General features: G+C 44.2%; 1 protein-coding gene and 1 long non-coding RNA gene across 18 annotated transcripts in view; one reads left to right on the top strand and one right to left on the bottom strand.

Annotated features, from left to right (window-relative positions):
• Positions 1-725: 725 nt before the first annotated feature.
• Positions 726-16,222, top strand: part of Pam (peptidylglycine alpha-amidating monooxygenase) — a 274,763-nt gene continuing 259,266 nt past the window's right edge. For 13 of the 17 annotated variants that reach the window (XM_030252190.1, XM_030252187.1, XM_030252186.1 and 10 more), the window contains exon 1: positions 726-1,094. The gene's annotated coding sequence lies outside the window, so the exon portion shown is untranslated. The remainder of the gene's footprint in view (positions 1,095-16,222) is intronic. The other 4 variants (XM_030252162.1, XM_030252165.1, NM_001357127.1 and 1 more) reach the window with 3 other exon arrangements.
• On the bottom strand, positions 6,692-14,348 carry Gm51640. The gene is made up of 3 exons (XR_003947949.1): positions 11,047-14,348; positions 9,141-9,257; positions 6,692-6,925 (listed from the first exon to the last, which is right to left on the bottom strand). It is a non-coding gene; the product is annotated as a predicted gene, 51640 (long non-coding RNA).

Here is a 16,222-nt window from a genome sequence, read left to right as displayed (position 1 = left end):
AGGCAGAGAGGAGCTCCTTGAAAAGACCAGCACTTGGTTGCAGAGCCACAGTAGCACAGGGATCTGCTGCGACAATAAGATTAAATAAAAGATATGGTGGAACTCTGGAGAAAGAAGCAGAGGACTTTGCACAGCAAGGGCACCATGAATACTCCAAAAGTCACTACACAAGGGGAGATTTAAATACCTGTTTCTATTAAAAGCTCTTCAATTGTGTGTGTGTGTGCGTGGGGGGGGGGGTGTGCAGATAGTAACGCGCAGTGACCAAACCTCTACCACACAACACTTCTGGCTTTTACTCATCCTGTCCTATTTCTCTTGCTTTAGGGCGATGCCGGGATGGGACTGGTCTGGTTGTCTTGTGTGCCAAAGCTGAGTGCTCCTCAGAAGCAGAAAGGGACAGCAGGTGGAGGTGGGAAGTCAGGAAAGGCAAACCTCTGGTCTTGGGGTTCTGGCCAGGAAACCGCATGCAACCTGTGTGTGGTTCGAATTCAGGGACCTGGCTGCAGGAGGTGACTTCGAATGGAATTACACCTCAGCTAAGGGTTCGAAACCAGCATCTTCTCTCCGGGTGCAGACCACCTGGCAGAGCCCCAGCCCAAAGGGCGCTGAGGAGGAAGGAGGTCCCTCACCCCCTCGGGAAGCAGCCCCCTATCCAACTCAGATCTCGTCCTCTACCTCTTTCCACGCAGCTGGCGCGGTCACCGCGCGGGGCTGGCCAGAAAGGACCCGGGACTCCGCCGCGTCCCAGAGACTATCGGGCCCTGGCCTTCTCCACGCTCCCCAGAGACCTTGGGACAGTGGCCACCCTCCGACCCGCCCGGGACTCCAAGCACCCGCCGCGCGCTCCCCGGGAGCGGGGAAGCCAAAGCCGGGCTCTGAGGGCTGGAGGCGGAGCCGAGGCGGGAGCCGCCCCGGGGGAGGGAGCGGGCGGTCCCGGAGCCCAGCGCGCGGCCCGGGAAGGAAGGAGGCCAGCAGCGGCCGCGGCCGCGTGCTCAGCCTGTCCCCGCCCTGGGACCCGGAGCCTCCAACTAACTCCGCCCGCCGCCCGCGGGCTCCCGCTTCCGTCCCGGGAAGAGCCTGCGGCCGCGCAGGTTAGTGTGGCCGGCGCCGGGCGCGGCGGGGAGAGGGTCGGGCGCGGGGCGGGGCGCGGAAGTTGGGCAGAGGCGGGGCGGGGAGCGGGCTGCTGGTCCCTTGGCTTCCTGGCGCAGGGACCCGGTGGGTTTCCTCCGGCGCGGCCGGGGTCCTGGCATCCGGCGTCCGAGCCTTCCTGGCATTCCCAAGTGCTGGGGTTGTCAGCACCACCGCGTTCTTCACCGGTGCTGTGCCCACTGTGGCACTTTAACTGCGCCCTCGCCTTTCTGGGCGCGTTTGTTCATTCGCCTTGGGTTTTTTGTGCCCCCCTTTTGGACAACTCTAAGTGGCGGTTGCGAAGCCCCGCGGGACCCCGAGTGGATCCTTAGGACTAGTTTGAGCGTTAGTAGGGGCCGCGCAGATTGACAGCTACGGACGTGGAATACCGACTGAGGCGCTTGAAGTGCTGGCAAGTGCCTGGAAGCATGGAAATTCCCCATCCTCATCGCCAGCCCAGCTCTGCTGTCTCCCCGCGGTTTTCTGCCAGCTTTAGAGTGTGTGTAATCCTCCAGGGAAGGGTGATTGCTCTGTCAGGCAGGATGGACAGTACCCACTACTTCCTATATTCACTAAATCTGGTTGGGTCACCTCATCTGTGTGGCCTTGGTACTCTCTTCCATCAGAATCTTTGTTGACCTGGACAAATACGCGTTGTTCTGTTGGCTGCTTAGAGCTTGCTGGGACGATTTTAGAGGGCTGTGTGGTGGTTTTGAGCCAAAGTCTTAGGCTGAAGCTCTGTGCTAGTGGGTCCCTGACCTGAGTTTGGTCCTAAAGCTGAGATTTGGTGACTTAAAGATGAATTTGGCCTGGAGCTCTTTAAGTCTGAGAGGGACAGCACCGCATTTTCTGGAACTGGTTAACAGAGCTGAAACTGTCCTTTATCCAGCAAACCCTATGTCTAAGCTATGGATCTCTGTTCCCATGGTTATAGAAATTCAACTACCATGAAGATCCTACTGGCCCCAGTCTTAGAGACAAGAACTTTTGCTTCAGATGTTTTGTTGTCTCTACAGTCTTGTTTCCATCCTACAAGTAAAATTAATTTGGGGGGGGGGGGACCTTCTTCTTTGTAAAGTGAATTCAGAAACTTAGTTGATAATCACAGACACAAGAGACATCGTTTAATGTCTTCTAACTACCTTATAAGGAAAACCGCCAAGAAAATCAGCTTTATACTCTGTATTAAATGGCTAAGGCCTGTCATTCTTATAGCCTAAATTTAATAGACATTTTCATGAGTCCCTGTATTATGCAATGCAAGTCTGCTGGGTGCTTTATAGAGCAAGACATGGAATATATTTCTTGCCCTTAAGGGCTTTCTAAACTAATTTAGTGACACCTATATCTTTATATGGACATCAAACATATTCTAACAGCAATACGTGGCTTGTAGAAAGTGTCAAGAAAGCTGTATATAAGCCCTTGTAGGTCATAATTTTGTGAGGCTGCCTCACAGAATGGAGTAAATACCAGGTTCACTAAGAATGTACTTTCTAAAACTAATGTCTCAAATGCCCAGGTTTCATCAAATAGACGCACATTTGGAAATAACTATTTTAGAGCAAAAGCAGCCAGTAAGACAGTGGTCCTAATGCCGGGACCCTTTAATATAGTTTCTCACATTGTGGTGACCCCAACCATAGAATTATTTTTTCTTTATAAGTTCATAACTGTGATTTTGCTAATGTTTTGAATTATAATGTGAATATCAATATTTTCCCAATGAGCTTACCCTCAAGGGGTCTCGACCCACAGGTTGAGAACCCTCACTTAAACACTGTATTATGTGGTAATCAAATACTGAAAAGCTACCATAATTTTATCCAAAACTTCAATTAACTGGGTAACCACGTTGATGTTTTTCTCCTCCTCTTGGGAAGGAAATTATAATGCCTAGAAAAATAACTAGAGAGTGGAAAATTTTGTTTTTATGAACATAACTTAAAATAACTTTATTATATTAATTTATTTATAGGGGGAGGCACAGGCACACATAGGAAATCAGAGAACATATTGTGGTAGCTAGCTCACTACTTCCTCCATGTCAGCTTAAGGTCTCACACTCAGGTTTCACACTTGGTGACAAGTACCTTTACCCACTGAGCCATCTTACCCACTTGCAAATATACAGTTTTCAATAGAGTAACACTTTAATATTGTATTAGATACTTGTCTGATGCTGTGATAAAACACCATGATCAAAAGCAATTTATAGAAGACAGAATCCCTTAACCTAAACATTTTGTAATTTTCCCAGACAGTAGCAATATTGTTCAAATACTGGGTTCAAATATTGAATCTATGGGGACATTTGTTATCCAGGACACCACAGGCACAAATGTCTGATGAACACTGGATTGGCTTTGCAAGTCTCACTTAAGTTAAATGAAACTTGTTTATTTGTTTGTTAGCCACGACAACAACAATTAAAATAATAATAATAATAATAATAATAATAAAATAATAATCACTCTGAATGCTCTTGAACTTTAAAAAGGTGAAGGATTGACTTGAGCTCTTTCTTTCCAAGTAAGTTGTATTTTATAAAATGCGATGACACCAATTCTTTCCCTAGTTCAAAGAAAAGTTAATTTACCTGCTGGCTGGGTGGAGTTTCATAAGCTACATGCATTCCTGTGGAACTTTTGAGAATTGATTAGACCTGCACAATAAGGCCTGGCAGGCTGAAGGGCAGGCTGAGGAGTGTGCTGTTAACTTTACAGCCGCACTTATAGCTCAGTAGGTTCGTTATCTCGTTTATAACGTGAGATTAAAGATTCTTATCATTGCCTTGGAAACTGTGTGGTTTGATGAAACGGCCATGAATATCAGACTCTTGATTCTTCACTTTAACTCCTTTAGGCTGCAAGAGCTAATTGTTAAAACTACATAAAAATAGCTCAAACAGTTAGGCTATGAATAAAGTGTTCTTGCCTTTATGTGCAATCAAGTCTACTTGGGGAAACTTGAATAGTCTATTGTCTCTTTATTAGGTCTTTTGTTGTTTTTGTTTTGTTTTGTTTTGAAGATGGAGACACTGTTTAGTCCAGACTAGGTTGGCACCTGGTATATAGATGAGGCTAACCTCGAACTCGTGATCCTCCTAATCTCAGCCTACTGAATGCTGATTATAGACCTGTTATTAATTAGGTATTTTCTTCATTTACATTTCCAATGCTATCCCAAAAGTCCCCCAGGCCCCCTCCACTCTCCTACCCACCCACTTCCACTTCTTGGCCCTGGCATTCCCCCGTACTGAGGCATATAAAGTTTGCAAGACCAAGGGGCCTCTCTTCCCAATGATGACCAACTAGACCATCTTCTGATACATATGCAGCCAGAGACACGAGCTCCGGGGGGTACTGGTTAGTTCATATTGTTGTTCCACCTATAGGGTTGCAGACCCCTTCAGCTCCTTGGGTACTTTCTCTAGCTCCTCCATTGGGGGCCCTGTGATCCATCCAATAGCTGACTGTGAGCATCCACTTTTGTGTTTGCCAGGCCCCCGCATAGCCTTATAAGAGAGCTATATCAGGGTCCTTTCAGCAAAATCTTGCTGGTATATGCAATGGTGTCAGCGTTTGGAGGTTGATTATGGGATGGATCCCCGGGTATGGCAGTCTCTAGATGGTCCATCCTTTTCATCTCAGCTCCAACCCTTGTCTCTGTAACTCCTTCCATGGGTGTTTTGTTCCCTGTTCCAAACAGGGGCAAAGTGTCCACACTTTGGTCTTCGTTCTTCTTGAGATTCATGTGTTTTGCAAATTGTATCTTGTATCTTGGGCATTCTAAGTTTCTGGGCTAATATCCACTTATCAGTGAGTACATGTCATGTGAGTTCTTTTGTGATTGGGTTACCTCACTCAGGATGATGCCCCCATTTTATCTTTATAAACCAGTTTTTTTTTCTTTTTCTTTTTCTTTCTCTCTTTCTTTCTTTCTTTCTTTCTCTCTCTTTCTTTCTTTTTTTTAAAAATTTTGTATATCCCAATACCAGCCCCCCTCCTCCTAGTACCCCCTCATGCAGATCCTCCCCTCATTTCCCCCTCACCCTTCTGGAGCCCCCCTCTGGGTATCACCCCAGAAGAAGGAATGCCGGAAGGGCAAGGCCTACCCGAGCCATGCTCCCCTAGCTGAGCAAGCCAGAGTCCCTTCAGAGTTCATTTACATATATATTTCCATTACCCCCATTTTGGAGATGATAAAACTGGGTGTTTGGGGTGTTAAATAACTTTCCAAGGTAAAAGGACAGGCAAATACTTGGGGAGCAACCCAGGCCCATCCCCACTGCACCTCAGGTAACTGCTAGACTTGGCACATCCTCTTCCAATGAGGCCAGACAAGGCAAGGTGGCCCACTTAAAGGAACAGGATCCACATGTAGGCAACAGATTCAGGAACAGCCAGCCCCAGTTGTTGGGGCAACTTCATGAAGGCCAAAAGGCACATTTTCTACTCATGGGCAAGGGCGGGGACATAAACCACAAGTTTTCTATGTGCCATATCTGTCTACTCTCCATCCAGAGACAGTCATTTGTCCTGCTCTGGGTAAAATACCCCTAACTCTTCTCCCTTGCCCCTTTTCTCCTCTCTCCCTGTTCCCTTCCCCTTCTCCCTCTTCCCCTATCACCTGTCTGTGACTCTCATTCCTGCCTTCTGTCCCTCTCCAGCAAATAAATCTCCCTTGGTCTAAGAACTTGGTCTCAGGGGTCCTGATCTGATATTTTCCCTTTCAGACTCTTGTAAAAGTTAGATGCCCCAGCCAAGAGAGTGCTTAGAGCATCACTTGCCATTGAATGTGGGGTAGGGGAGGGAATGACAATCCAGAAGTCCCAAATTAAAGCTAATGCATAATGTACATAAATACATAACCCAAATATTTTAGAGTAGATATTCCTCATCTAACTTGTTGCCAAACCTTTACTCAACATATGTTTAGCAAGATCCTACCACATGGTCAAATTTTGCTGACTCTGACATACAGTGGTGGGAGAAGTGTAGAGAGTCACAGAGGATTTGATGATGACAGCTTGTGTCATGTTCTGGATGTGCAAGCATAAATACATTCTCTGCTCTCTTGGTTGGTGGTAGGCAACGGTCAGTGAAAATGTCAGAGGGCGTGAGTTCTCTAAGACCTGAAGCATGAATTAGCACTCTAATAAATTGGAGAGTTAAAAGATGTTCCAGATCCAGGGGAGCTTGAGAATGGAAGTCAAGTGGAACAGTGGGAAAGAATAAAGACATATCGGGAGGAAGGACAGCTGAGGCTACCTGGAGAAAAGAGAACCAGCCACATGTTGTCAGGTTGGGATGAATCCAGCATTTGCCAGGTGCTCAGATTGGCAGGGAGGAACTTAAAACTTACAATTATGAAACATCTCAAAGTGTGAACTGCCCAGGTGTTTCTGTTTTTTTTTTTTTGTTTTGTTTTGTTTTGTTTTGTTTTTTTTAAATACTATTATTGGACCAAGCCAAATAGATCAGTAATTGTAATCCAACCCAAGGCCATCACTTTAGCTCCTTCATCATTGTAGAAGGAAAAGAAATTTTGTGTGGCTCAACAAATATATTTTAGGAGAGTCAGGGGACAGGCACACAGGTAGACACAGAGTGACAACACCCAGAACACGTGCAACTGGCTGAAGGCAGTGTGTGATGCTGAAATAATCCATCGCTCACCCAAATTTCTTCATAGCTGTAAAAAAGGAACACAGTGGTTTCGTTGGAGATGCTCTTCTCAAAACAGAAGAATATATTGTGGATTATCTTCACAAGTAGAGGTAGTATTTTCCCTGTTGGAGGAAAGAGAAGCTAGTCATAGTATTCAAGATACAGGGTTCCTATTTTATAGTTCAGGGTTCCCCGCCTCCACTATGAGTCAATGGGTGTGCAGGTCCCACCTGTCTGCCACGTCATACTGTGGGGGTTGGGCTTCAGGGAACATTGCCACTGTTCCTGCTACCCTCTCTGTGAATGTCATCTTTTGTCTTTGACCCATAATTTGTATTTTGTTGTTTTTGTTTCATCTCTGATGTCCATGGGATGGTAACTATTGTTCTTGGGAGCCACAACCCTATACTGTTTAAATTAATTAGAGAGGAATAAAGTTTAACATAGTAGCTCCTCAGCTGTACTGCCCATGTGCTAAGTGCTTGAGAGTCATGTGTGGCCAGTCACTACCCATGAGGCAGGGTTGATGTAAGAACAATCTCACTGCCCAGAGTTCTATGGGGAATTACTAGTCTAAAACTTGCAGTTGTTTTTTGTGTTCACGGGTAAGTAGAAGTTGCTGATTTTTACAATATAAACATGATGATCGTTTTTATGTTAGATTTTTATGAATGTCTCTATATAGATAGAATATTTCAATTCAATAAGCTGGAGAGGAAAAAAATACAAAATGATTTACACTGTTTCCTTGAAGTCACGTGACAACAGCAATTCAGCAGACCTGCGGCATTCCTCAAAACTGTGTCTACCTGTGTGGTGCAGACGTGTGCCCAGGAGTTTGACCTTGCCAAAATGAGCTTGGGTTTCTTCTTTATGTAAAAGGCTGTACATTAGTAGTGTATGTCTAGAGCATAGCTACTACATTAGTTACTGGGCAGTGCCTGCTGCTGGCCTAAACTGACATAAAGGGAAGAACACAGTTTCCACATGGCTCTTGTCAAGAGAACTTGAGAGGACAGACTCAAAAAAGAAATAGGAATTGAACTTGAGAAATAAAAATGTAATATTTTTAAGTACAACTTTGAGTGACCCAGCAGAACTGAAGGAAAGGGCCAGGCAGCCTGTCTTTGTCCATTATAAGTGAGGAGAAGCCCATTCATTATGAGCCCTGTGGACCACAAGGATTTACAACTAAAAGCACAGAGAATGCCAGGCCCAACCGACAGAAGTAAGGCAAGAAGATGGTTTTTCTCTGTCGTACACTGAGGATGTTCTTGCTGGCTTGTCCTCTTGTCCTAGACAACACAGAGGACAACTGTAGACACTCACTTTTTGGCAGTGAAGGCCAAAGCCCTTGCAAGAATACTGCCTGACATTTCAATAGCTGAAGTCATCTGCCTCTGAGTGCAAGCTACTATCCATTGATGTCTTAGGAAGAGTACTTGTGAGCCATAGAGAGATGGCTTGGGGCCTAGGAACACATGTTGCCTTTGCAGAGTTTGGTTCCCAGAATCCTGTTGGGCAGTTCACATCTACCTGTCACCCAGCTTCTGGGGGACCCAAGTCCTCTGGTCTGCACTAGTGCCTGCACTCATTTGAACACATGCACACCCCCCTCCCATACACATACATGGCATTAAAAAATAAGAAAAATACCTCAAATGTATTTGTACAACAGTGACTTTTTACTTACAGAAAACTAAGAGTTCCAAAATTTTTGAATTTTAGAGTTTTTAAAATCGATTTTTAGAAAATGTACAAACTAGATCTTAATAAGGGTTTTGGCCCTTTACAATTTGGGGACTTTTAAGAAAGAGATATGTCAATACTGAATGACCACGATAACTGTAGTATTTAAAGAAAACATCTTTTTTTTGTTGGTTACACATGTATTTCTTCTTTGTATTACTAGCTTTGCCCAAAACTTCTTATTGTTGTAGATCAACCTCAAATTTTGGTAAATTTGGGAAAAGTCAGGACATCTGGCTCGTAAGGCTTGGACTAGTGTAGAGTCCCTTGTAGAATGCAGATGTTTGTAATTGGTGGCATTTACACTGTTTAGTTTTTAAGTGCTGCTTTGTTAACTGTCTTTATCTTGGTGGTAAGTTCTAAGACCTTATTTGTGTAGGTTTTGTAAAGGCCCGAGGTCCCCTCTGCAGCCCCTCCTCTCTGCCTGTTTAAATCTGTTGGTGGCAGTTGTTACAAGGGCTCTTATTTCTGTTTGCCTGGGTTCTCACTAGTGCTGCTATTCCTCCCTGCCCCTATTCTACACCTATAAATCACATGGAAATTGGAAATTGTCATTTTCTTTTAAGTTTGCAAGATCACAATCCTCACCAGCTCCTTGCTTCCGTTCTTAGGCAGGGGTCAGCAGGCATCTTCAGCAAATGGATTGGAATGAACCTGGAGGATGCTGTTGACATCGTAGCTGTTTCTGGACCTTACAGCTATTACCTGAGTAGGCACAGGGGAAGGAAAGGCTGCCAGATTGTTTCTCAGGCTCATCAGTCTTCCATTGTCCTTTAAGGCATCCCATAATAAGGAAATGATGGCAAACTAATAAGCCCTTTCTTTCCCCCCAGAGAATTTAGAATTATACAGATTGTAATGTTGTGGGCGTAAAGCACTAACAACGGGGGTTTATAAAAACAGGCCTTGGCCTTTAACCCAGGATACCCTGTAGTGCTCAGAAGTTTCAGTGTGTGTACATTTTCTCTAGTTGCACATGAGTGACTTTAATCAGGAGCAACGTGGGTTCTTTGTATTATATGTCGTTTTCTCCATGGCCCCGGCCTCCATCAGCTAACACCGTATGCCTAATCGACCAAAGTGAAATGGCTTTACAACATTTTCTAGGGAGCTAAGGACTTTTTGGAGAATTTCTCTCTCTCTCTCTCTCTCTCTCTCTCTCTCTCTCTCTCTCTCTCTCTCTCTCCTTTTGAGTGGGAAGTGCCGAGGAGAGAAAGTTGGGATGGGTTTTGTAAAGGCAGATGTTTCCAGGACAAGAAGATGAGTGAAGGAGCTGCTAATAGGATATGTAAATGTAACCTTTCACCTAGCTACTGTCCCTACGGAAGTCTTAAGTCAATTGTTTGAGCTGGTCCTTGTCTAGTTCCTTAATGAAGCAGATTCTCTGGGTCCCATTGTTATGCAGTCTGTCCTGAGAGCTACTGCAAAGTTGGTACTGTCCTGGGCTGCCCATCCCTGCTTCAGTTGTAATAGCAGCTCACCATCAGGTGATCGGATTTCCACTGATATATTCCCCTTCATCTTCAGTACTTGTAGAATGTTTTGATATTTATGTGTGATACATTGACTTCTGGCTGTTTGGTTTCTAATAAACTGTCTTCCGTTTATTTAACAAATACTTATTCAGTCCTATGTGTCCTATGTGAGGCCCTCCCTCTTTACTTCCCTCCCTCCCTCCCTCCCTCCCTCCCTCCCTCCCTCCCTCTCTCCCTCCCTCCCTCCCTCCCTCCCTCTGTCTTTTTTCCCCTGCTTATTTGGTCAGTGCTGAGGAGGAGGTCCAGGACCTTGCTCATGCTAGGCAAATATTCAGCCACAACTTCTATTTCCATCTCAACCCAGTATTCTTGACTTTAGAGATACGAGAAGTGGAAAACATGAGCTATGTTACCTTGGAGTAAAGAGTTCAGGAGAAAGACAATCATTCATTGCCATATACTCATTATTACAATTAAAAATTTTTGCAAATAGTTCTATTCGTGCATAGGGAAATGGGTCTGAGGAGCACAATGTGATTGTGGGCTTGCGTAACAGGAGTCTGAAGAAGGGATGCTGGTCAATAGCTGGAGACTGGGTGGGTGAGTTGGAGACAGGGAGGGAAGAAGGGAGAGACTTGTTTGTTCGGAAGCCCTCTTAGAGAGGTAACAAGGTAAAGTGCGGGAACGGAGGATAACATTTGGTTATGGGGCTGGATGTAGCCAGACTCCTGGTTCAATTCATACAGGAAGTTCCTAGATATGTTAAAATATCAGTTTTCATCTTAACAACAATGGGGAATGATTAAGGAACACCTGGGGACTTGCTATGAGTTGTGTTCGAGAAGATTATTTGTGAGGGGGACAAATTGGAAGAGAGCCTGAATTTTCCTAGGAGCAGTTGTGTAGCTGCTGAGTCCACACAACTCAGTGGAGGAGAGGAGCTGTACCTGGGACTGGCTGGAGAGAGGGCTCAGTGGGAGAGAACTGGCTGCTCTGCCAGCTAACCTAGGTTCCCTTACCAGCACCCACATGGTGAAGCACAACTGTTGGTAATTCCAGATCCGGAAGATCCCTCTTCTGACCTCCGTGGGCACTTCCGGCCTGTGGTACACAGAGACACATGCAGCCAAAACACCGTATACCTAAATAGAAGGGAAACAGAAAGAATAGAAAGGTACCTGTGACATGTACTATAAAACAGGAAGTGAAGAGAGAAAGAAAGCCTTGTCGGGCTGGCATCAGGTGAGTGTGAGGATGAGCTTCTGTCTTATGCAGGCAACAAATATTTACTGAGTTTCTACATAGATTTCTGTGCTGCTGCTGCTCTGTAAATAAACCGATCGAGAACTCGTGGCCTTGAATAATAAGAGGACTGGCAGATAGTTATTAAAGTATAATTTCAGACAGTAATTAATCACAAAAAAAATAATACACAGAGAATAAGAATGGATCCTCTTGATCATTTCCTCGTTAAATCGGGAAGAAAATGTTGCGCAATGGCCTCGGGGCACTGGGTGAGCTAAGCATGCAAAGACCTACAAAGCAAAGGGGGTAAATGTAAGGTCCTAAAGCAGGACCCCAGTCCAGGTCCTCAGCCGCAAGTACCTCTGTCATTGAGAGCCCAGAGTGTCCCATGACATGAGAGAGAAACAAGAGAGGTGTTAAAAAGTCATCTTGTAGCCAGCACTGAGAGCCATCTTTTCTTCAGTCCTGAGCAGTGTCAGAGTCACATTCCATTCCAGTCGGCTCCAATCTCACACAGATCTGCCTCTCTCCTGGTGTGAGAGAGCCTCTGTGAGAGCCCTTCATCATCTCACACCCTGCTCTAGAACTGATGGTGAGAAACACAAGTCCGCCTGCCAGGGATGACTCTTTTCAGTCCCCAGAAGTCCTCTACCGCCCTTCAGTCCGTGTCTCCATTACGGCAGAGCAAAGTCCTTTCTCCAGGGCTTACTTAGTCGTTCATACAATTTATTTCTTTTCTCTCTGGGATCACTGTGATTCGTCATGGCGAATAAATTATCTCTGTCAGCCTGTTTCCATTCCTTCCTTCAGATTTGAGTTTGTAAGTTGTGAGTTGTGTGAGTTGTGTGTGTGTGTGTGTGTGTGTGTGTTTCTTTTCCAGTTTCCTCTGACTTACTCTCTCCTACCTGGATCATTGAGTGCCTTAGCCTACGCTGTCTCTGTGATTCTATTTCTGCCTTTTTCTTGGAGTCACTTGCTGAGGCGCTGCCTTTAAAGTGTCATTGTTGCTTCAAGTTAAAATATTTATGAGTATTTTATTGTTTTGCAGGAAAGCCTTAACATTCATACTTGCTCTACCACATATTTATGGAGGGAACTCCCTCTGTCTTCTGAGACTTCCTGGAATAATCTCATGAAGATCAAATAGGGGAAGAGGCAGACACTACTTAGCATCACACAAAAGGGAAAACTCAGCATGGGTAATCAACACAGGGCTGTGATTACACATAGAAAAATAATGTAAATTATTCTGAGATGAGTAAACATCCTTTAGAATTTGAATGAGTGTGTGATCTTAGAGTCCTACTGTATGCAAGTGTGTTTATATTCCTTGATCTTTCTGAGATAGTGAGTTTCAGGGTGGGTATTGAAATCAGTTTGGTCTTAACAAAATAAAGTAGTTTCTGGATCTTTCTCTGATACATAGGTGGACAGAAGCAAAAAAAAAAAAAAAAAAAAAAGACTCCCTTGACACCAAGCATTCAGCATGCAGGAAAAAAAAAGAAAAAAGGAAAAAGAATTGCCCAGTTGTCAGTGTGGTTCATGCAACTGCAGTGTGTGCGAGAAGGGGTGGGGCTTGCCAGGCAATCAGAGGACCAGGAGCGGCTCTCTGAACTTCTGGTTCTGTTACTGACATGAGATGGAAATCTTCCCCTTTTCAATGCAGTGCAGGCCTGATTGAGTAAGTAAAGTCAGCCTGTAAAAGGGATTGGAAGGACATTCAGAGCATTCCCTGCTGTGTTTCAGATGAGAATACGTCCCTACCCTGTAGGACTTTCAGGCATCTGTGCATTCTCCTCCAGTGTGGACTTCAAGGCTGCCATGAGGTTTCATGGTTTCCAGCCACACTTGAAGCTTTTTGACCAGCTCCACCTGCAACATATGTGTTTATTTCCTAAAACTATTGAGGTGGGGGTGCCACAAATTGAGTGGCTTAAACCACTGCAGCTATGCCCTATAGTTCCAGATCTTAGGAGTCTGCTGTGGTTTCCATGTGTCCTTCCCACCCCCACGCCCCAAAGAATGCCCTGGAGACACATCTCCGAATGCCGGTGTTGGGCCCTAATGAGAGGTTGTTGTGAGAGTGAAGCCGTAGGACTTCAGTGCCAATTATAGAGTGCTTCAGGCTGTGAGCTCAGTCTTGCATGCTCTCATGCACTCTCTCCCTCTTGCTTTCCATCGTGGGTTAATGAAGCAAGAATTTTTTGACACTGGACTCCCTGAACTCAAGAACTGTGAGAAACTGAATTTCTTTTCTCTATTAATAGCCCAGTCAGAATATTCTTTTGTAACAGTAACATCCATGTGTTGACCGGTTGGCTTCCTTCTGAGAGCAGTGAGGGATGCTCTCTCCCATACCTCTCTCTTGCCTTTTTGTTATCAGAGACGGCCTTTGGCTTACAGATGTCTTCTCTGATCTCCACATCGTTGCCATCATTTTTCTTTTATGCCTGGCTCTTTGTCCACGTTCCCCCTTCCTACTGGAAACTGGACAACCCTAATGACCAATGTTCTTATTTTGATCTGCACAGACACCATGTCTAAGTCCCATTGTTCACTAGACCTGGAAGTTAAGACTTGACCATTGCCTTGTGGGGCAGGGGACAACTTAAATTCTATTTGTACAATGCAGTATACATGCAAGAAGGTATAATCACAAACAGCAAATTTGTGTGCTACCAAAGGAACTCATAAAGCAGATGGACTAGGAACAGAAGCAATATGATATACCACATGGCACAGGGCAAAATAAACAAAATACTTTATAAAATTGCATGTGGAACTCTGAATATTCACTATTACTTTAGAGTTCTGCAAGTCCTATTAATGTTAATTTTAAATTGGTATAAATTAATGTAGAGTTTCAGCCAACAAAAAAGAACAAAAGAACCAATTAATTTCCTTTCTAATTTTAATAGTACATTCCATTATTATACTGATGTCATTGACAAATTTGTGGTCCCCATGTTTATTTCTTAAGTGGATATTTTTCTATGTGCATAAACTTTACTGCTTAACATTTCCCTTGTTTCCTGCCCTCTATGCCTTCCTTTACCTTTCCTGACTGGCCATCTCTGCTGAATCCCCAGGAAGGTATATAAATGCCCTTTATCTTATGACTTGTGCTTGCCCTGGTTCACTAAAAAACTCCTTTCATTTTAGAATTAATATAAATATTCTGGAATGTTTACACGAGTCTCTCTCTCTCTCTCTCTCTCTCCCTCCCTCTCTCTCTCTCTCTCTCTCTCTCTCTCTCTCTCTCTCTCTCTGTGTGTGTGTGTGTGTGTGTGTGTGTGTGTGTGTGTTATTTTTTTAATAGTATAGGGAGAAGTTGATAGGCCTTCACCTTGATATTGGAGAATATGTAAGTCCTTCTATTGCATAGATTTACCCAGCTTTGGCATGAAGCTATTCCATTTTACCTGGGAAGGCGAGTGTGTCTAACTCTTCATATGGCCTCTTGTTCTAGCATTAGGACAGTCTCTGTTTGACATGAGGATGGCGTGCTGTTTCCTTGTGCACCTGGGCAGTTTGAAAGTTAAACTGTTTTCTGTTTTTTTTACAGAGTGACACACAGATCACACTGAGAGATATATTGTATAGGAACGCATTCCAATTTAGTGAATAGAAATTGGATACTTGACTTTTGCCTTAGACAAGTAGTTGTTTTGTCATCGACCAAAAAGCTTTCAGAGCCGAGTTCCAACATTCTGAATAGCTCTGTGCTGTTTTTTAAGGAGGTCTTAATTGCTTCTCTTTCATTAGTTTGCTTCACCATGGCTCTAAACCTCCAAAGGAATGAAAGACTTACATGAAAATAAAAAGAAATCCATGTTTAAATTTTTGTTACCAATGCACACTCTTCTTCCTTGTTCTTCAGGAAATTTGTTTGAAATATTTTCCACTTAAAACATGTGCACTAAGATATCAGAGCCGTGCCTCAAGTGCTGGTAACACAGAGCAGAGCGTGTGGGGAAGAAGTGCCATTCGATAGAACATTACAGGCCTGGGACTGAGGGCAAATCTGCTAGACCATTTTAAAGAGATGATCTGTGTCTGGAGCCTGCTAAGACTGCTTAAAAATGTCTTTGTTTTGACAGTTGTCTTTGTCTGTTGTTTTTCAGGTTAGAGTGTTTGTATATTTCTTCTTTCTCCCTAGAAAAGGAGGTTCATAGGACCCCACTCCCCCCCTCCCCCGGGTTCCCTCTGATTTTCAGTGTGATCTCTGCACTATGTAGAAGACCTGGCATTCTGGGTACTTAGCCACTGGACACCATAGCCACAAAAATCAGTCGGCCTAGTTGATGAACTTTCTACCTTTTTCAGATACAAACATAGGAATATATATTTTTGAAACATACATGTGCTTTTGTATGTCGATTTAGGGAATGGGATCAAGTCAGTCTGCCTGGGTTCAAACTTGTTTCAGCATTCACCAGCAGAGTGTCTTAGAGAAAGTGATGGAGGCTCAGTTTCATCATCTCTGAGGTTGCCTTCTGCTATCTCACAACAGCATGAGGCACTGTTCTGAGCATGTCACGGATCTGTCACACCTATTCCTCAAAGCTGCCTTGTGAAGTAGATGTCACAGATGTCACTGTTTCCATTTACAGGCAATGAGGATGGAGCATTGAGTGGCTGAGATCGTTTGCACAAGTTCACATGGATACCAGGACCAAAGGTCAAGCTTTGACATTTTGGCTTGGGATCTTGTGTCCCTCTAGCCAGCTTGTCAACTATAGTCCTTGGTGTTGGTGTGAGACAAGAGTAAGCCACTCAGTTGACTATGATATCAAGGACAGAGATGACTGATGCCATGTTGCTGCAGACAATCCCTGCTGTGACTCTTGTGATGGTAGTGACTATTATTTCCATTAATATTATCTGTTCTCACTTTAATAACAGTTTATAATTCTTCATGCTGTTGTCTATAAGGTATTAGATCTCAGA

The sequence above is a fragment of the Mus musculus genome, chromosome 1 (genome assembly GCF_000001635.26).
Source record: "Mus musculus strain C57BL/6J chromosome 1, GRCm38.p6 C57BL/6J".
Taxonomy (NCBI): domain Eukaryota; kingdom Metazoa; phylum Chordata; class Mammalia; order Rodentia; family Muridae; genus Mus; species Mus musculus.
The sequence above is the reverse complement of the archived record's forward strand: the minus strand, read 5'-3'. Positions and strand labels throughout refer to the sequence as shown.